Source organism: Ranitomeya imitator, chromosome 3 (assembly GCF_032444005.1).
Source record: "Ranitomeya imitator isolate aRanImi1 chromosome 3, aRanImi1.pri, whole genome shotgun sequence".
Lineage (NCBI taxonomy): Eukaryota > Metazoa > Chordata > Amphibia > Anura > Dendrobatidae > Ranitomeya > Ranitomeya imitator.
This window is the reverse complement of record NC_091284.1, coordinates 561,336,676-561,355,058: the sequence shown is the minus strand read 5'-3', so window position 1 is coordinate 561,355,058 and position 18,383 is coordinate 561,336,676.

The following is an 18,383-nucleotide window of genomic DNA, read 5'->3' as shown; positions in this document are numbered from 1 at the left end:
TTTAAAAATAACAAACAGTATAACTAAGTAAAAAGTTTTTAGTAATAATGTTTTTGATCAAAAATAGCATAAGTCATCCAACTACAACAAACTAACTCTGATCGGGACAGTCCTACACTGTCTAATATTAAAAACCTTACCATGTGTCAATGTTGACCTCAGTGTATGACTAAGGGAAGACAAAATTACTGGGCCCAACCAGTGTATGACTGTCCCGATCAGAGTCACCTTGTTGTGGTGGGATGGCTTTTATACTATTTTTGATCAAAAACAGTATTACTAAAAACTCTGTTATTTAAATGCACTTTTTCCTTTGTTATAGCAGGGTTTTTGCTCATTTTTTCTCTTGTAGGTTTTGTGTTGTATGGCCAATGTGAACATGCGTTTATGTGCTGCATGTGTACCAACTCAAGTCAAGCTCAGTTTTGGAATTTTTTCTTTGTATTATTGCATTCTGTGCAAGCTGGGGTGTGGCCTCCATTTTCTGAGCTGGAAATTGTATATAAGGCTCCCCCAGACTGGTGTTCCACTGGCTGGGCCCAGTCCTTTTGTCTGCCCTTATTCATACACTGAGGTCAACATTGACACATGGTAAGGTTTTTAATATTAGACAGTGTAGGACTATCCCGATCAGAGTTACCTTGTTGTGATGGAATGGCTTTTATGCTACTTTTGATCAAAAACAGTATTACTAAAAACTCTGTGTTATTTTAATGCACTTTTTGCTTTTTACTTAGTTACAGCAGGGTTTTTGCTCATTTTTTCTCTTGTAGGTTTTATATGTAAAACTGACAGCTGCAGGCTGCAACCCTGTTTCTGCTAGCTGTCAGCTTTAGCAAGGTTGGTTATCAAGAATAGAGGGGTCCCCATGCCATTTTTTAAATTATTTAAATAATTAATTTAAAAAAAGGTGTGGGGTCCACCCTATTTTTGACAACCAGCCTGTCACGGCTCCCGGGTAATACTGCCGTGGGAAATGCTGCACACAGCAGCAAGGGAGCTGATCAATGCGCCAGGTTACTAACTAGGTAACAACCAGGACCAGAACCATGTGACAGAGTGGGAGGTGGTCAGGGACGAAGCCAGATGCCGGGGTGCAGAGGAGACTATCTACACAGGAGAGTAGTCAAACAAGCCAAGATCTGAAACAGGAGATCACGAGGTACCAAAGGGGTGATACAGAGGATTGTCAGAAGAGAAGCCAGAGATCAGAGATCCAGAAGAGCAAACAAACGCATGGAGAGCAAGGAAAACAATTGCAAACCGGGCACATACTCCAGAGGTCAGGCACACAGACTAGAACGAGAGTATAGCTGACAGGGAATCCCAGTCTGGAGTGAGCATAAATACCCCTCCTAGATCGAAAGGGAGGCCAGCAAAATTAACCCTGAGAGAACAGGACATTAACCATGTCCTAACCATGACAGTATCCCCCTCTTAACGGGGGCAACTGGGCCCCCAGGCTTCTCAGGGTATCTGGCATGAAAAGCCCATACCAGTCGATCAGCGTGCACAGAACTGGCCGGAACCCATCACCGATCCTCAATGGAATATCACTTCCAGTGGATTAGGTACTGTAGCCTCCGGTGCACCCACCGTGAATCAGTGATGCACCCTACCTTGTAATTTAGCTGACCCTCTACCAACACTGGCGGAACATTGAATGAGGAATCTTCTCTAACTGTCCCCACTAGTGATGAGCGAATATACTCGTTGCTCGGGTTTTCCTGAGCACGCTCGGGTGATCTCCGAGTATTTGGTAGTGTTCGGAGATTTCGTTTTCATCATGGCAGCTGAATGATTTACCGTGGGAAATGCTGCATGCAGCAGCAAGGGAGCTGAGCAACGTGCCAGGTTACTAACCAGGTAACAACCAGAACCTGAACCATGTGACAGAGTGGGAGTTGATCGGGGTGGAGCCAGACGCCGGAGTGCAGAGGAGACGATCTACACAGGAGAGTAGTCAAAGAAGCCAAGATCTAAACCAGGAGATTACGAGGTACCAAAGGGTTGAGATAGAGGATTGTCAGAAGAAAAGCCAGAGATCAGAAATCCAGAAGAACAAACAAACAGAGTAATGCACGGAGAGCAAGGAAAACAATTGCAAACTGGGCACACACTCCAGAGGTCAGGCACACACACTAGAAGGAGAGTATAGCTGACAGGGAATCCCTGTCTGGAGTGACCATAAATACCCCTCCCAGATTGAAAGGGAGGCCAGCAAAATTAACCCTGAGAGAACAGGACATTAACTATGTCCTAACTATGACACAGTCAAGCTAAAGCAGGCAGCTGGGGGCTGGTATTCTCAGGCTGGTAACGGGCCATGGATATTACCCCCCAGCCTAAAAGTAGCAATCCGCAGCTGTTCAGAAAAAGCACATCTATTATCTACAACAACTGCATGATAGACCCGGGACTACTAGTGCTGACACTGTTGGAACAGCGCCGGCATGGGAGGTGAGTAAAGGTTTCTTTATTTTATTGGGGCCAAACATTTAAGGACATTCAGTGTCAGCTGATGTTGAGTAGGGGCATCATTGCATGATGTTAGGGTGCCAATCTTTGTGGTCAGGTAGGGACAAATCAGGGTCAAGTTAGAGATTTGCCTAGTCTAAAGAGAAACCTGTGGTGTGAACATCTCCGCTGATTTTTTTTCATCCCCGTGTGAGTGTTAGGGCTCAGTCATAACACACAGCCCATCACTGTAATCAGGGTATCTTTCCCTGCATCATGGTACTCTAGATCAGGGGTCCCCAACTCCAGTCCTCAAGGCCCACCAACATGTCATGTTTTCAGGATTTCCTTAGTCTTGCCCAGGTAATAATTGCATCACCTGTGCAATGCAAAGGAAATCCTGAAAACATGACCTGTTGGTGGGCCTTGAGGACTGGAGTTGGGGACCCCTGCTCTAGATTACATAGCAAAAACCTGATGACAGATTCGATTTAAGGTGGTTTTATGGTCTTGCTCAGTTATTATTTGAAAACATCACCAAACATCTCATTTGCTACTATTTTTACGATAACTAAGGCAAGGTGTTGATGGATCCACAGTAGTGTAAGGCTACGTTCACATTGGCGTTCCGCCAATGTGCGTCGCTGTTGCGCCGGCGACGCAGCGGCGACGCGCCCCTATGTTTAACATAGGGGACGCGTGCGTCGTTTTGGTGGCGTTTTTCGCCACATGCGTCGTTTCCGACGCTAGCGTCGGACGCAAGGAAACGCTACATGTAGCATTTTCTGTGCGTCCGATTTTCGTTGGAAAACGACGCACGCGTCGCAAAACGCGCGCGTTTTTGCGCGCGTTTGCGTGCGTTTTAGCGTGCGTCGCCGACGCACGGCGGCGCAACGCTAATGTGAACGTAGCGTAAAGTGGACACATTATCCAACACCTAGATATATAGGGGCTGATACTTAAAGATCTTGCAAACATCAATCATAAGGGCTCCCTGAAGTGTGATGTGCTGAATTCAATAAGAGGTGCACACCACTTAATGAATTTGGGGCATCTTATTGGTGTTCTTTGGCTCTGTCAGCTGCAACAGAAGTGCTACTCTAGCTAAGAACTGAAGTAACAATTCTAGCATAAGAAACGGCTCCATTTTTGCTGATTTTGATGGATGGACATGGCAGAGAGCAGTGCTGGAACAAGACTGAAGTGCGGTGGGGGTGTGGCACCACAGCCTGTCTAAATCATGGCAAAGTGTGGTGTTCCCTATGCCAGAAATCTTATTCCAGTACCTGTTCTGCCCATTCTAGCGAAGGTCAGGTTTCGTATCTAGCTTTAAAAAGGTTTAATACCATAGTTTTGGTTTTGCTGTGTTATAGCACCACCCAGTGGTGGTTAAATTTATTACCTGTGTTTTTCAGTAATTATTAGAGTGTTGCATTCTGGGATTCACCAAGGTATCATGGGAAGGGGAAACTCCATTTTCTCTCTGTGTATTTCCGTGGACACACGTGTTAATCTGCTGTGTTGAACTACCTCACTTACTTCCCATTCCGGCTAAGTTTATCCGGTAAGACCATTATCCCTGTTCTTGCTATGTAATGTTGTACAGAGTGTGATTAACTGTATAGCAGCCAGTACACAGGAAATGTGATTTCAGTTACCTGCTGTATGTAGTTATTATAGAAGTTGCATCATCCTGTATGCTTTCCCTGTTAGTTGCAGTCATGTTATTATTTGCACAATACTTACTCAAATCATTTGTATTCTTATAGTTTTACCGCGCTCATGTTTACCAATAAACAAGTTAGACTACAGAGAACAAATGATAAATCAACGTGTGCACAACCTAAGAAGGTGCATGGGTAGGTTCCCAAACCGTGAAATTAAGCAAGTAAGAAACCCAGCACTCAACTTTGTTATGGTGAGATGAAAAACTGGTAGTTTATTGTATCCCAAGCAAGACGTTTCGGTCACACAAAAGACCTTCGTCAGTAACTGAAAATTACATATACCAAAACAATTCATATAGGGATAATATCAACATAACTAAGAAAGCAAAATAAAGTATATACATAACACACACATGGACAACCGTACATGTGTATGGCAAAAAATATTGACTATGGTGCGCATCTGAGAATGGAGAGTAATATACACATCGTGGCACGATAAGTGAGAGAGAGGTAGAATATAGGATAAAAGTAGAGAAAAGAGAGGGGGGTACGTACCAAATACTGGGATAGAAGATGAGTGTAAATGGCTATAAACGCTGCCTCTAAAATAGAAAAAATATAGTGGCAAATCTGCTATGCTACGGAGGTGTAGTGAATAGTGGAGGTAAATGAGAGCCTACCGATAGAATCCTCGTGGCTGGGACGTGCCGCAGCACAGATGACACTTGTACTAGCAGCTGATTTCCCGCCCACAGGTATTTATATGGCCCCCCTCCTCTTGCTTCCCCCACTCACACAGCGGTGGATACCGCGGAACTGGCCATCTGTATAGGTAATCTGTTTTGTGACATCTTTTCTCTATCCTTGTTGGATTCTATACCTAGTAGCTGTTCTCTAGACATTTGTCTTATCTCACCTTAGGCTGCATCAGGATACTATTTCTCCTCTTCAGGAACTAGCGCTGTACCCAGGATTCTATCGGTAGGCTCTCATTTACCTCCACTATTCACTACACCTCCGTAGCATAGCAGATTTGCCACTATATTTTTTCTATTTTAGAGGCAGCGTTTATAGCCATTTACACTCATCTTCTATCCCAGTATTTGGTACGTACCCCCCTCTCTTTTCTCTCCTTTTATCCTATATTCTACCTCTCTCTCACTTATCGTGCCACGATGTGTATATTACTCTCCATTCTCCGATGCGCACCATAGTCAATATTTTTTGCCATACACATGTACGGTTGTCCATGTGTGTGTTATGTATATACTTTATTTTGCTTTCTTAGTTATGTTGATATTATCCCTATATGAATTGTTTTGGTATATGTAATTTTCAGTTACTGACGAAGGTCTTTTGTGTGACCGAAACGTCTTGCTTGGGATACAATAAACTACCAGTTTTTCATCTCACCATAACAAAGTTGAGTGCTGGGTTTCTTACTTGCTTAGACTACAGAGAACAGTCTGCTTATTTGGGAGACAGAAGTGGTTTATGCCGTATGTCGGATCACACACCGTATCAACGTGTATGAAGACAGAACAGTAAAACGGATTCTAGATACCAGCGGAGGCCAGTAAAACGCAGGCTAGATACCAGCAAGCAGTAAAACAGAAGCTAAATACCAGCGCAGGCTAGCAAAACCAGGCTAGACGCCAGCAATAACAAGACCACTTACACAGCCGCTTGTACCACACCGCACAGCCTGCAGATACCGCAGCGGGCGCCATATTGCCCGCCAAGCGCTACACGTCTCAGTCTACGCTGAAGTCATTCCTACCCGCTCTGAGACATCCTACAGCCTGCAAAAGGACACACAATGTCTGCAAGTCGAGCATCCTCACTCAGGACGAGGTCCCAAACAAGCCGCTCTAGCAAGTCTTCCTCGAAAAGGTCTGTCACCCTCGCCCGAGCAGAAGTTGAGGCGGCGAAGGTATGATCCTCCTTCGCTGCACAAGAGATGCAGTTAAAGTTAAGACACGCAGAGCAAGAAGCAGAAAGAGCCCGCCTGCAAGCCGATAGAGACGCAGATACAGCCCGCCTGCGAGCGACCTTAGAAAGGCTTTCCGCTGAAAAACAAGCAAAAGGCTTTCCGCTGAAAAAGAAGCAGCAGCCGCAATAGCCAAAGCTGAGTTCTTAGAAGCCGTGGAGTTTCCCGAATCTGAGCGTGACAGCGACGTACGTGGACCAGACCTTGATCGTCAGGACCCTGCTCAACGTGTCTCAGAATATGTCCACCAACATCCCGGAATAGAAGACAACTCTGATCTGTTACACCAACCAGCCTATACAGATTACCAGAGATCCTTCCTCCAAACACCGCACTGGAAGCAGGAAGGTATACTGTGAAACGACATCGACCACCACTACCGTCTTACAGAACAGAAGGTACGGCCTCCTCCCAGACTGACAGGGACACCCTTCGCTTCAGAACGGTTTTATACAGACTTTCCTAAGCCAGAAGCTCCTACCAGGTATGAGGATGCACCACACACACCGCATGACAACAGCACACCAGCTCATGTTGACACTGACTCAGCCACTATGAACTTTGCAAGGTTCTTTACCCGCCGGGAGCTGGTGACCAAGGGACTTGTAAACTTCACCGATCGAGCTGAAAGCTACAGAGCTTGGCGAGCCTCCTTCCAGAACGCCATCAGAGACTTGCATCTTTCCAGTAGTGAAGAGTTAGATCTACTGGTTAAGTGGCTTGGGAGTGAGTCAGCTGAACACGCCAAAAGAATCAGGAACATTAACATAAAGTACCCACACACAGGACTTCGCATGGTGTGGGAGAGACTCGAAGAATGTTGTGGGTCAATAGAAGCTATAGAAAATGCTTTGTATAAAAGAATTGATGATTTCCCCAAGATAGCAAATAAGGGTTATCAAAAGCTCAGGGAACTGAGCGACTTGTTAATGGAGGTACATGCTGCTCAGGCAGAAGGTGACCTACCAGGGTTGGCATTCCTGGACACTGCCAGAGGTGTCAACCCGATTGTCCAAAAGCTCCCTTACAACTTACAAGAAAAGTGGGTCAGTCACGGGTCCCGTTACAAACAGGCTCATAAGGTGTCATTTCCTCCTTTCAGGGTGTTTGTAGACTTTGTTGCTCAGCAGGCTAAAGTTAGAAATGACCCCAGTTTTGATTTCACTATGTCATGTACCACTGCCTCCGGTGTAAAACCCAGTAAAACACCAGTGGCAGTACACAAAACTAATGTTACCTCCACAGGTTTTCCTTACAGGGCAAGTAAGTCCTCTCCAGAGGAGGACAAACCTCAGGATCTCAGCAAACACTGCCCCCTACACAAGAATCCTCACCCTCTACTAAAATGTAGAGCCTTCAGGGAGAAGCCTCTAGAAGTCCGTAAGAGCTTCCTAAAAGGAAAACAAGATATGCTTCAGATGCTGCGCGACTACCTCACACTTCGCCAAGAAATGTGAAACCAGTGTGAAATGCGCAGAATGCAGTAGTGTGGAGCACAACACGGCTTTAAACCCTGGACCACCCTCAGGGGTATCGTCGCGAGTAGAATAGTCTGCCGAAAAACAGAGGGACACTGACATTGACACCCCAGTGGTCACTTCTCAGTGTACAGAGATCTGCAAGGAATTTGTAGCAGGGAGATCCTGCTCGAAGATCTGCCTTGTCAGAGTATTCCCAGCGAGCCAACGGGATAAGGCAATCAAGGTATATGCAATCTTGGATGATCAGAGTAACAGGTCTCTAGCTAAGTCCTTTTTCTTCAACACCTTCAACATTGCTGGTCCCGGCTCTCCGTACTCCTTGAAGACATGTGCAGGTACTGTCGAGACGGCGGGGAGAAAAGCGACCGGATTCAAAGTAGAGTCTATGGACGGTCAAACCTGCTTATCCTTACCATCAATAATAGAGTGTAATCAAATTCCGGACAACAGGTCTGAGATACCTACACCGGAGGTAGCAGCTCATCACACCCACTTGAGACGTATAGCTCACCTGATACCGGAGCTTGACCAAGGAGCCCCTATTGTCTTACTCCTCGGAAGAGACATTCTACGGGTCCACAAGGCTAGAGGACAGATCAACGGCCCACAAAATGCCCCATATGCTCAGAGACTTGACCTAGGATGGGTCATTGTGGGAGACGTCTGTTTGGGTGGAGCACACAGGCCAACATCAGTCAACAGCATGCTCACCAATACCCTCGAGAATGGACGCCCGTCTCTCTTCCAGCCATGTGAGAGCAGTTTCCTGATTAAAGAATTGCCACACAACACCCCTCCATCTTGTCCGTTAGCTGATCCCTCCTGTGAAGACCATGCATGCGACGGTGAGCAAGATCATATAGGGTGCACAGTTTTCCACAGGACAAGAGAAGACAACCAGGTAGCAACGTCCATAGAGGACAGACTGTTCTTGGACATCATGGAGCGAGAGATAGTAAGAGATGAATCAAAGAGTTGGGTCGCACCTTTACCATTCAAACCACAGAGGCAACGCTTACCCAACAACAGAGAACTTGTGTACAGTCGATTTGTCTCCCTTACACGCAAACTGCAGAAGTCACCAGAGACAAAAGAACACTTCTTTACCTTCATGGAGAGAATATTCCAGAGTGGCCACGCGGAAATTGCACCTGTACTTCAAGATTCCGAGGAATGTTGGTACTTACCTATTTTCGGCGTGTATCATCCGAAGAAACCTGGTCAGATAAGAGTGGTATTTGACTCAAGTGCCAGATACGAAGGTGTTTCTTTAAACGACGTCTTTCTATCTTGTCCAGACCTCAACAACAGACTTCTGGGAGCACTCCTTCGTTTCCGCAAAGATGCAGTAACATTTACGGCCGACATACAACAGATGTTTCACTGCATCCTTGTTAAAGAAGAACACAGAAACTACTTGAGGTTTTTCTCGTACCGCGATAATGACCCCTACAAGGACATCGTGGAATATCATATGAAGGTACACATCTTCGGGAACAGCCCTTCCCCTGCTGTCGCTATCTATGGGCTTAGACATTCAGCCAGAGAGGGTGAAGCAAAGTATGGATCGGATGTAAGATCTTTTGTGGAAAAGGATTTCTACGTAGATGACTGCCTGAACTCCACACCCACAGATGAGTCAGCAGTCAGTCTCCTGAAAAGGGCACAAGAAATGCTCGCTTCATCCAATTTGAGGTTGCACAAAATTGCTTCCAACAGCCAAAAACTAATGGCAGCCTTTCCCTCTCAAGATTACTCAACCGATTTAAAAGACTTGGATTTAAGCACGGACTCCCTTCCTATGCAGCGGAGCCTGGGTTTACTTTGGGATTTGAAAAAGGATACATTCACCTTCCAGATCAGCGAAGAAGAGAAACCTTTCACGCGTAGAGGCGTCCTGTCCGTTGTGAACAGCTTGTACGATCCTCTGGGATTTGTAACTCCTGTAACTATCCAAAGTAAAATGATGTTGAGAGACTTCACCCAAGAGACGTCCGATTGGGATGATCCGCTTCCCAGTGAGAAAAGAGACTTGTGGGTAAGATGGAAGAACTCTTTAGAAGCCCTGTCAAGTCTCTACGTTGCACGACCATATGCTTCTGTGCCATCAACATAAATCAAGATGCAAAGGCTTTGTATCTTCTGCGATGCCTCAACCAAAGCAATTGCAGCAGTGGCGTATTTGAAAACTACTGACATCAATGAACAATGCCACGTGAGGCTTGTTATGAGCCGGACAAAATTGGCCCCACTCCGCGAACACACAGTACCCAGACTGGAACTCTGTGCAGCTGTGTTAGCAGTAGAGTTAGCTGAGCTTATCTCGACAGAAATGGACCTGGAGTTCAAAGAAATCGAGTTCTACACCGACAGCAAGGTAGTGTTGGGGTACATTTGCAATGAAACTCGTCGTTTCTATGTCTATGTCAGCAATCGGGTGCTAAGGATCAAGAGATCCACCGACCCTAAACAGTGGCACTATGTGTCCACACACCACAATCCTGCGGACCACGCAACCAGATCTGTTGAAGCTAGACCATTGACTTCACTTTCTAGTGACTCTGAGGATCCGACCATTCTCACTCCTGCTATGTTACTTACTCAGAAAGCCAGCGTTCTCAGCGCTCCACCTGGAGAATTTAGCAACAAGGACCTCTACAGACGACAATGGAGACAAGTCCAAAGTCTCTCCAATACCTTCTGGGACAGATGGAGGAAGCAGTACCTCTCCACCTTACAACCCAGGAAGAAGTGGCAGACCGACAAACCAAACATCAAAACCGGTGATGTCGTTCTCATGAAAGACAGCCAGTCTCACCGTTATGAGTGGCCACTAGGCCTCATCACTAAGATACTCCCAAGCAAAGATGGGAAGGTGCGTAAGGTCAAGGTCAAAGTAGGCAAGTCCGGGGAGAGTAAACTATTCCTCAGACCAGTTGCGGAACTTGTCTTACTGTTTTCGCCAAAAGAACCTGTGGGTGGCATCGGTTGATGCCAAGCGGGGAGTGTTCTGCCCATTCTAGCGAAGGTCAGGTTTCGTATCTAGCTTTAAAAAGGTTTAATACCATAGTTTTGGTTTTGCTGTGTTATAGCACCACCCAGTGGTGGTTAAACTTATTACCTGTGTTTTTCAGTAATTATTAGAGTGTTGCATTCTGGGATTCACCAAGGTATCATGGGAAGGGGAAACTCCATTTTCTCTCTGTGTATTTCCCTGGACACACGTGTTAATCTGCTGTGTTGAACTACCTCACTTACTTCCCATTCCGGTTAAGTTTATCCGGTAAGACCATTATCCCTGTTCTTGCTATGTAATGTTGTACAGAGTGTGATTAACTGTATAGCAGCGAGTACACAGGAAATGTGATTTCAGTTACCTGCTGTATGTAGTTATTATAGAAGTTGCATCATCCTGTATGCTTTCCCTGTTAGTTGCAGTCATGTTATTATTTGCACAATACTTACTCAAATCATTTGTATTCTTATAGTTTTACCGCACTCATGTTTACCAATAAACAAGTTAGACTACAGAGAACAGTCTGCTTATTTGGGAGACAGAAGTGGTTTATGCCGTATGTCGGATCACACACCGTATCAACGTGTATGAAGACAGAATAGTACCTGAGTGGAGTGAGGTTTTTGGCATAGTACACGGAGGCAGATGCATCTTATCAAATGCTCCAGATTTATGAAGGGACGTGCATTCCTTCATGAATCAGTGGCGTGCATCTACATTACAGAACACCCCGTCAACAAGAATGTGAAAATTTTATGATACACTACTGTTATGACCTGGTGGTTAGGACAATAATGGACCTGGTGGTTAAGAGCACACGGAATGACCTGATAGTTACTAATAATATAGGACGAGCTCTGAGACGTGGGAACTCTGCTGACCGCAATCCCTAATCCTATCACACACACTAGAAATCGCCGTGGATTGCTCCTAACGCTCCCTATGCAACTCGTCACAGCCTAAGGAACTAGCTAGCCCTAAAGATAGAAAAATAAAGCCTACCTTGCCTCAGAGAAATTCCCCAAAGGAAAAGGCAGCCCCCCACGTATAATGACTGTGAGTAAAGATGAAAATTACAAACACAGAGATGAAATAGATTTAGCAAAGTGAGGCCCGACTTACTGAACAGACTGAGGATAGGAAAGGTAACTTTGCGGTCAGCACAAAAAACTACAAAAATAGCAAGCTGGACAGAAAAAAAGCAAACAAGAGAAAAACAAGCAGGAACTTAGCTTTCTGCTGGGAAGACAGGTCACAAGAACGATCCAGGAGTGAACTAGACCAATACTGGAACATTGACAGGTGGCATGGAGCAATGATCTAAGTGGAGTTAAATAGAGCAGCCAGCTAACGAATTAACCTCGTCACCTGTGGAAGGAAACTCAGAAGCCGCAGCCCCACTCACAACCACCAGAGGAAGCCCATGGACAGAACCAGCCGAAGTACCATTCATAACCACAGGAGGGAGCTTGACAACAGAATTCACAACACACTACAACTATACTACACATGAAGCATTATTTCCATTCACTTTCTCAGTGTGGAAAAAGAGTGCCATGACAATGCTCGGGATATTTTCCGTATGGTAAATGTACCAAATTACAAACTGAATCCACTGAAAACAGAAAAAAGCCCCACACAGAAGAAAATTTCAAAGAGAAGAAAGAATATGTTGTTTTATGCCGCCAAAAAAGTTTAATGCAATGTAAACTGGATAAAACATAGTTAAAAGATCATTTTCTGACTGTGTATTTCCCATTTTAATCTTTTTTTAGTGATTCACACTCTCAGGTAGGCATTGGGTAATGTTGTCTTATCAGCTCCAACACAAATAAACTCTGGTCAGCTTTCTGCCAGCTGACTGACTAATGTGATCACCTAGACTGGTTATAAGCAGGGCCAGCAAGGTGCATCTATTAAAGCATGTAAACGAAAATCCCAGTTGCATTCTAGATGACAGGGTGGTGACACTAATAGTGACCCACCCTGCAAAAACAAAAACCAACTCCAAAAAACATGGAAACAGTAGGAGAATGAGGAGTATTCAATTAATATAGTAAAAACATGTTCCAATTTTATTAGAATATTAATGATATAAAAAGACAATAGGATAAAGTGATGAAGTACATAGACAAACACATACAAGAGGGCCATACATAATAAATAGAAAAGTAATACGACGTCACCTGTATGCTTAGGCCTCTTTCACACTTCCGTTTTCTGCAATCCGTCGGTTTGGGCAAAAAACGGATCCTGCAAATGTCCTCGCAGGATGCGTTTTTTGCCCATAGACTTGTATTAGCGACGGATTGCCACACGTCGCGTCTATCGTGCGACGGATCCGTCATGTTTTGGCGGACTGTCGTCACAAAAAAGTTCAGTGTAACTTTTTGTGCGTCGCGTCTGCCATTTTCAACCATGCATGCGCGGCTGAAACTCCGCCCCCTCCTCCCTGGACTGCAGAATGGGCAGCGGATGCGTTGAAAAACTGCATTCGCTGCCCACAACGTCCGTCGGTACGTCAGCCCGATGCATTGCGACGGGCCCGTACCGACGGAAATGTGAAAGAGGCCTTAGACAAAGAAGCAGAAAGAATACACTGATATAAAGTGGTGCACCTTGGCAAGACCTGTCCCAATGCATGAAGGTGCACAACAGTGAATGATTACAATGGGGTAACAGATAAGGGAAAGGGGCAGAGCTTACCAGAGAAAAGAGGATGACCCTGAGGCGGATGGCAAGACCCCAACGTGCGTTTTGCGTTTTGTAGACACTGCTTTCTCACGGGGATCTATCAAAAGGTGTAGAGCTAGGATTTATACCTAGCCTACCTGGCTTTGCTACGCTGTGGACATGCTGCCATATACATCTGAGTACAGTTTTTTGTAACTCATCCAGCATATTGCACTGTGTGAATGTGAACCCAGCCTAATCTGTTTCTTCAGTCCTGTTTGAGAGACATGGTTTAACCCCTTAAAGGGAACCTGTCAGCAAGATTGTGCACTGTAACCTACAGACAGTGTCAGGTCAGCGCCATTATACTGATTAAAATGATATCTTGATTGATGAAATCTGTCTTGTGGTTGTTGTTAAATCCTTATTTTCAGTTTTGAATTAATGATCTGATTGTGCTCCGGGCGTCCTGTGGGGGGTCTTCATGTGGTGCTCTGATTAGGTATTCATAATGCAGCCTGCTGACTGGTCACTGATCCATCACTGACTTGCCCCCTAGTTTGCATAATGAATATCTGTACATACTGAAGAAAAAAAGATAAAAATCTTCTGCAGGCAGGCACCAGCTGTGGCACCTGCGCTGCAGCATAATCGCATATTTACTGTCCTAATAATAACTGTGCTTGATGTTATTCAAATAGTACGAAAAAAATCTCTTTTTGCGCAGAAGCAGCTATCGGTGTATATAGAGATGATCCGATAGCTGCTATTGCGCAGGCACAGCTAGCGCCATCTTGCTGGAGAAAAACTGCCTGCGCAGTAGCATCTTTTGGAGATAGATAGAGCACAGGAGCAGCTCTATCAGTTATCAGGACAGTAAACATGTGATTATGCTGCAGTGCAGGTGCCATGGCTGGCCCCTGCCTGCAAAAGGGTTGTTTTTTTTCTTCAGTATGTATTCATTATGCAAACTAGAGGGCAGATCACTGAGGGATCAGTGACCAGTCAGCAGGCTGCATTATGAATACCTAATCAGAGCACCACAGGCCATCCCGGAGCACGGGCATATCATTAACACAAAACTGAAAATAAAGATTAAACAACAACCACAAGACAGATTTTCTTAAAAAAAAATGGAGCCATTTTCAGAGACCTGTAGCGTCTCCATTTTTCGTGATCTGTGTCTGGGTGAGGGCTTATTGTTTGCAAACCAAGCTGATGTTACCACTTTGGTGTAGACAAGATCTTTTGATTGCCCGTTATTGCATTTTACTGCAATGTAGCAGCGACCAAAAAAATGTAATTCTGGCTTTTTCTTTTTCATTACGCAATTTAGTGATCGGGTTATTTTTTATACTGATAGATTGGGTGATTCTGGACACAGCGATACCAAATATGTGCATACAAGATGTTTTTTTTGAATGGGGCAAAAGGGGGGTGATTTGAACTTTTATATATTTTTTTTATTTTTTTAATGTTTATAAAAATATGTTTACTTTTTGCATGCTTCAATAGTCTCCGTGGGAGACTAGAAGCTTCAGTTGTCTGATCGTCTCTGCTACACAGAAGCGATGTTCAGATCGCCTGTGTGTAGCAGATATGCTCACTTGTTATGAGCACCGACCACGCTCATAGCAATCTGGCAACGACAACCAAAATTGCAGTTTTTCGGCCACTGCAACAACACAAAAAAAGTAATAACCAGTGGCCAAAACATTGTATCTACCCCAAAGTAATATCAATAAAAACATCAAAACAGGCACAAAAACAAGCCCTCATGCAGGTCCATATCCCAAAAATTTAATGTTACGACTTTCAGAAAACGGAGGCACAAGCACATTTTTGTTATTTTTTTTTTCAAATTTCTGAATTATTATTTAACACTTAAAATAAAAACCATACACATTTGGTATCTAAGTAATTGTACTGACCTGGGGAATCATATTGCCAAGTAATTTTTACAGTAAAATGAATGCTGTAAATAAAAACAATTTCAGAATTGCAATATTTTCGCTATTTCGACACACTTAGAATTTTTTACCACTATCCAGTACATCTCATGACAACTTGGATGGTGTCAGTCAAAAGCACATCTTGTCCCGCAAAAAACAAACCCTCACACAGTCATGTCAACGAAAAAGTTAATGCTCTTGGAATAAGGGGAGGTAAAAAAAAAAAAAAAAAAAAAAATCGCAAAAACTGAAAATCACCCAGTTGGAGAGGGGTTAACAGTGCACGTTTCATGAAAAGAGTGTGTAAGTTATTCCATATGTATGAAATAGCTTTAGAATCCTGCGAAACAAAAGTAATCAAATCAAGTGTCCCAGGCAAACAGCCATGAGTGGCATATTAGATTGATGTACAAATGGGTTATTAGTATGCAGAAGAGCGGGCATTTCTAGGCACTCTACTACAGAGCACAACTGTGAAAGGCAGAAGGGTAATCCATTGTTATTAAAATTAAGTATTTCATAATGCTGGGCGATATGTTGTGTATATGTTGTGTATGCAAATAGGGAATATAAGGAGACTTTCACATCTGATAACATAAAATCATATCCTTCAATGAAAGCTCCATTTACAATTTCTGCCTCGTTTTCTTCCATTTGTAATCCAACAAACTTACACTAATGAACTTTTGTTTAACGTCTTCATGACTGCTGATGGTAAATAGACGTTGCCGCTTTCTGGGCTTTGTGCAGCACCGATGTGTGACATTCTGTAAAAACACACACATCAATAAATTACCCCCTTTCCCAGTTAAGGTACCGTCACACTAAGCGACGCTGCAGCGATACCGACAACGATGTCGATCGCTGCAGCGTCGCTGTTTGATCACTGGAGAGCTTTCACACAGACAGCTCTCCAGCGACCAACGATGCCGGTAACCAGGGTAAACATCGGGTTACTAAGTGCAGGGCTGCGCTTAGTAACCCGATGTTTACCCTGGTTACCAGCGTAAAAGTTAAAAAAACAAACAGTACATACTTACCTTCCGCTGTCTGTCCCCGGCGCTGTGCTTTCCTGCACTGACTGTGAGCACAGCGGGCGGAAAGCAGAGCGGTGACGTCACCGCTGTGCTTTCCGGCTGGCCGGCGCTCACAGCCAGTGCAGAGAAGCACAGCGCCGGGGACAGACAGCGGAAGGTAAGTATGTAGTGTTTGTTTTTTTTAACTTTTACGCTGGTAACCAGGGTAAACATCGGGTTACTAAGCGCGGCCCTGCGCTTAGTAACCCGATGTTTACCCTGGTTACCAGTGAAGACATCGCTGAATCGTCGTCACACACGCCGATTCAGCGATGTCTGCAGGGAGTCCAGCGACGAAATAAAGTGCTGGACTTTCTGCAGCGACCAACGACATCACAGCAGGATCCTGATCGCTGCTGCGTGTCAAACTGAACGATATCGCTAGCCAGGACGCTGCAACGTCACGGATCGCTAGCGATATTGTTCAGTGTGACGGTACCTTTAGTCTCATCAATTTATTAGTTAGGATATATGGTTAGATAGGGCAGGTGTTTAGTATAGTATAAGCTGATTAGATAAATTAAATTATTCATAATGAATTAATATATTTATATTCATAAAATTAAAATAAATCATTAGGGATAGGTTTAGAGTTGATCTCAATTGTTTTACAGATCAATTAGCAGTTCCATCAATTTGATTAATCAATTAATTATGTTAATTAGTTACGATAATCACTTACACTAATTAGTTGCATTATTAAATTTGTTCATTTTTTTACTAATATACACATACAAATATATACACTACTACATATACGACATACATAATTTGATAGATATATATGATACATAATTTGATAGGAACGTATGTTTTACTAAAGTGTACTGTAAATAATACTGTGTAGAGTGTACATTTATATATAAAAAAATATAAAAAATAATAAAATGGCACGTCCGTTTTATACTGCAGAGAAAGCGTATGTCCTTTTGTGTTCTGACAGCGAATGTCAGAAGCCGATAATGATTTCTGGGGCTTTCGTTTTAGCGACAGTAATAGCTCAGAAATGAGCAGTTATCCATCCTCAAAAACGACCATAACCGGTACGAGAGAGGCAAATCACGCTACTGGAGGAATATTTCCAAATCAGGAAACAATGCCCAGTGCAAGCACTGTTCCTGGTACTAGTGAATTGGTGCATGTCAACGTACGAGGGGCTTTGCCACTTGATGTAGCATTTCCCTTATGGGAAGCTTCAGATTCGGCTGCCGCATTCATCCCTGATTTTAATGCCATCCCTGGTATAAATGTGGAGGTGGAAGATTTTGGACGAGTTAATTTTTTAAATTTGTTTATGACCGATAAGTCGCTAGTAGGGTTGAGCGACCTTGACCTTTTTAGAGTCGAGCCGTGTTTCGCGAAACCCGACTATCTTAGAAGTCGAGTCGAGTGGAATCGGCCGATTATCGCGAAAAGTCGGGTATCGACCGAAACACGAAACCCAATGCAAGTCAATGGGGGAGCATAGTCGGCAGTGAGTGGAGGCCAGGAAAACACCTACACTGCCCATTTTAATGGCAAAAACATCCATTCTTGTTACAGAAGCTTGTCAATCGTAATTTACCTTATAATAATTGGAAGGCATTTGAAATTGGGGGTCATTTGGCTAAAGTTGTGGGGGGTAGGGCTGGTTCAAGTAATTAGTGGGCCCAGGAAATCTGGACCACGTCACGGCAGTGGAGCAGGGAGAGGTAAGTATTTCAACTTTGCAAGTGCTGTGATCCTGAGCAAGCAGGGGGGGCCCACTCGGCATTGGCACTGGCACAGGGCCCCTCAAAGTACAGCGGTGTGTTTGCACGGCGGGGGCGCCTCCCACCGGCAGCAACACTTTTGCGTACTATGAGAGGCCCTGTGCCAGTGACGTCGCCAACTAGTATTCCTCCCCCCACCTGATGAAGGAACCTGCACTTTCATCTGCACCTTCCTCTTTGTCCCCGTGTAAGGTGGTATGGTATGCGGGAAGAGGAACCTGACTTTCAGCAGGGTCACAATCTTGTTGTGTAGCGTGCACGGGGAATGTTGCGTTATGGGTCAATGTACCAGCAGACTCATCTATCACTGGCTGTGC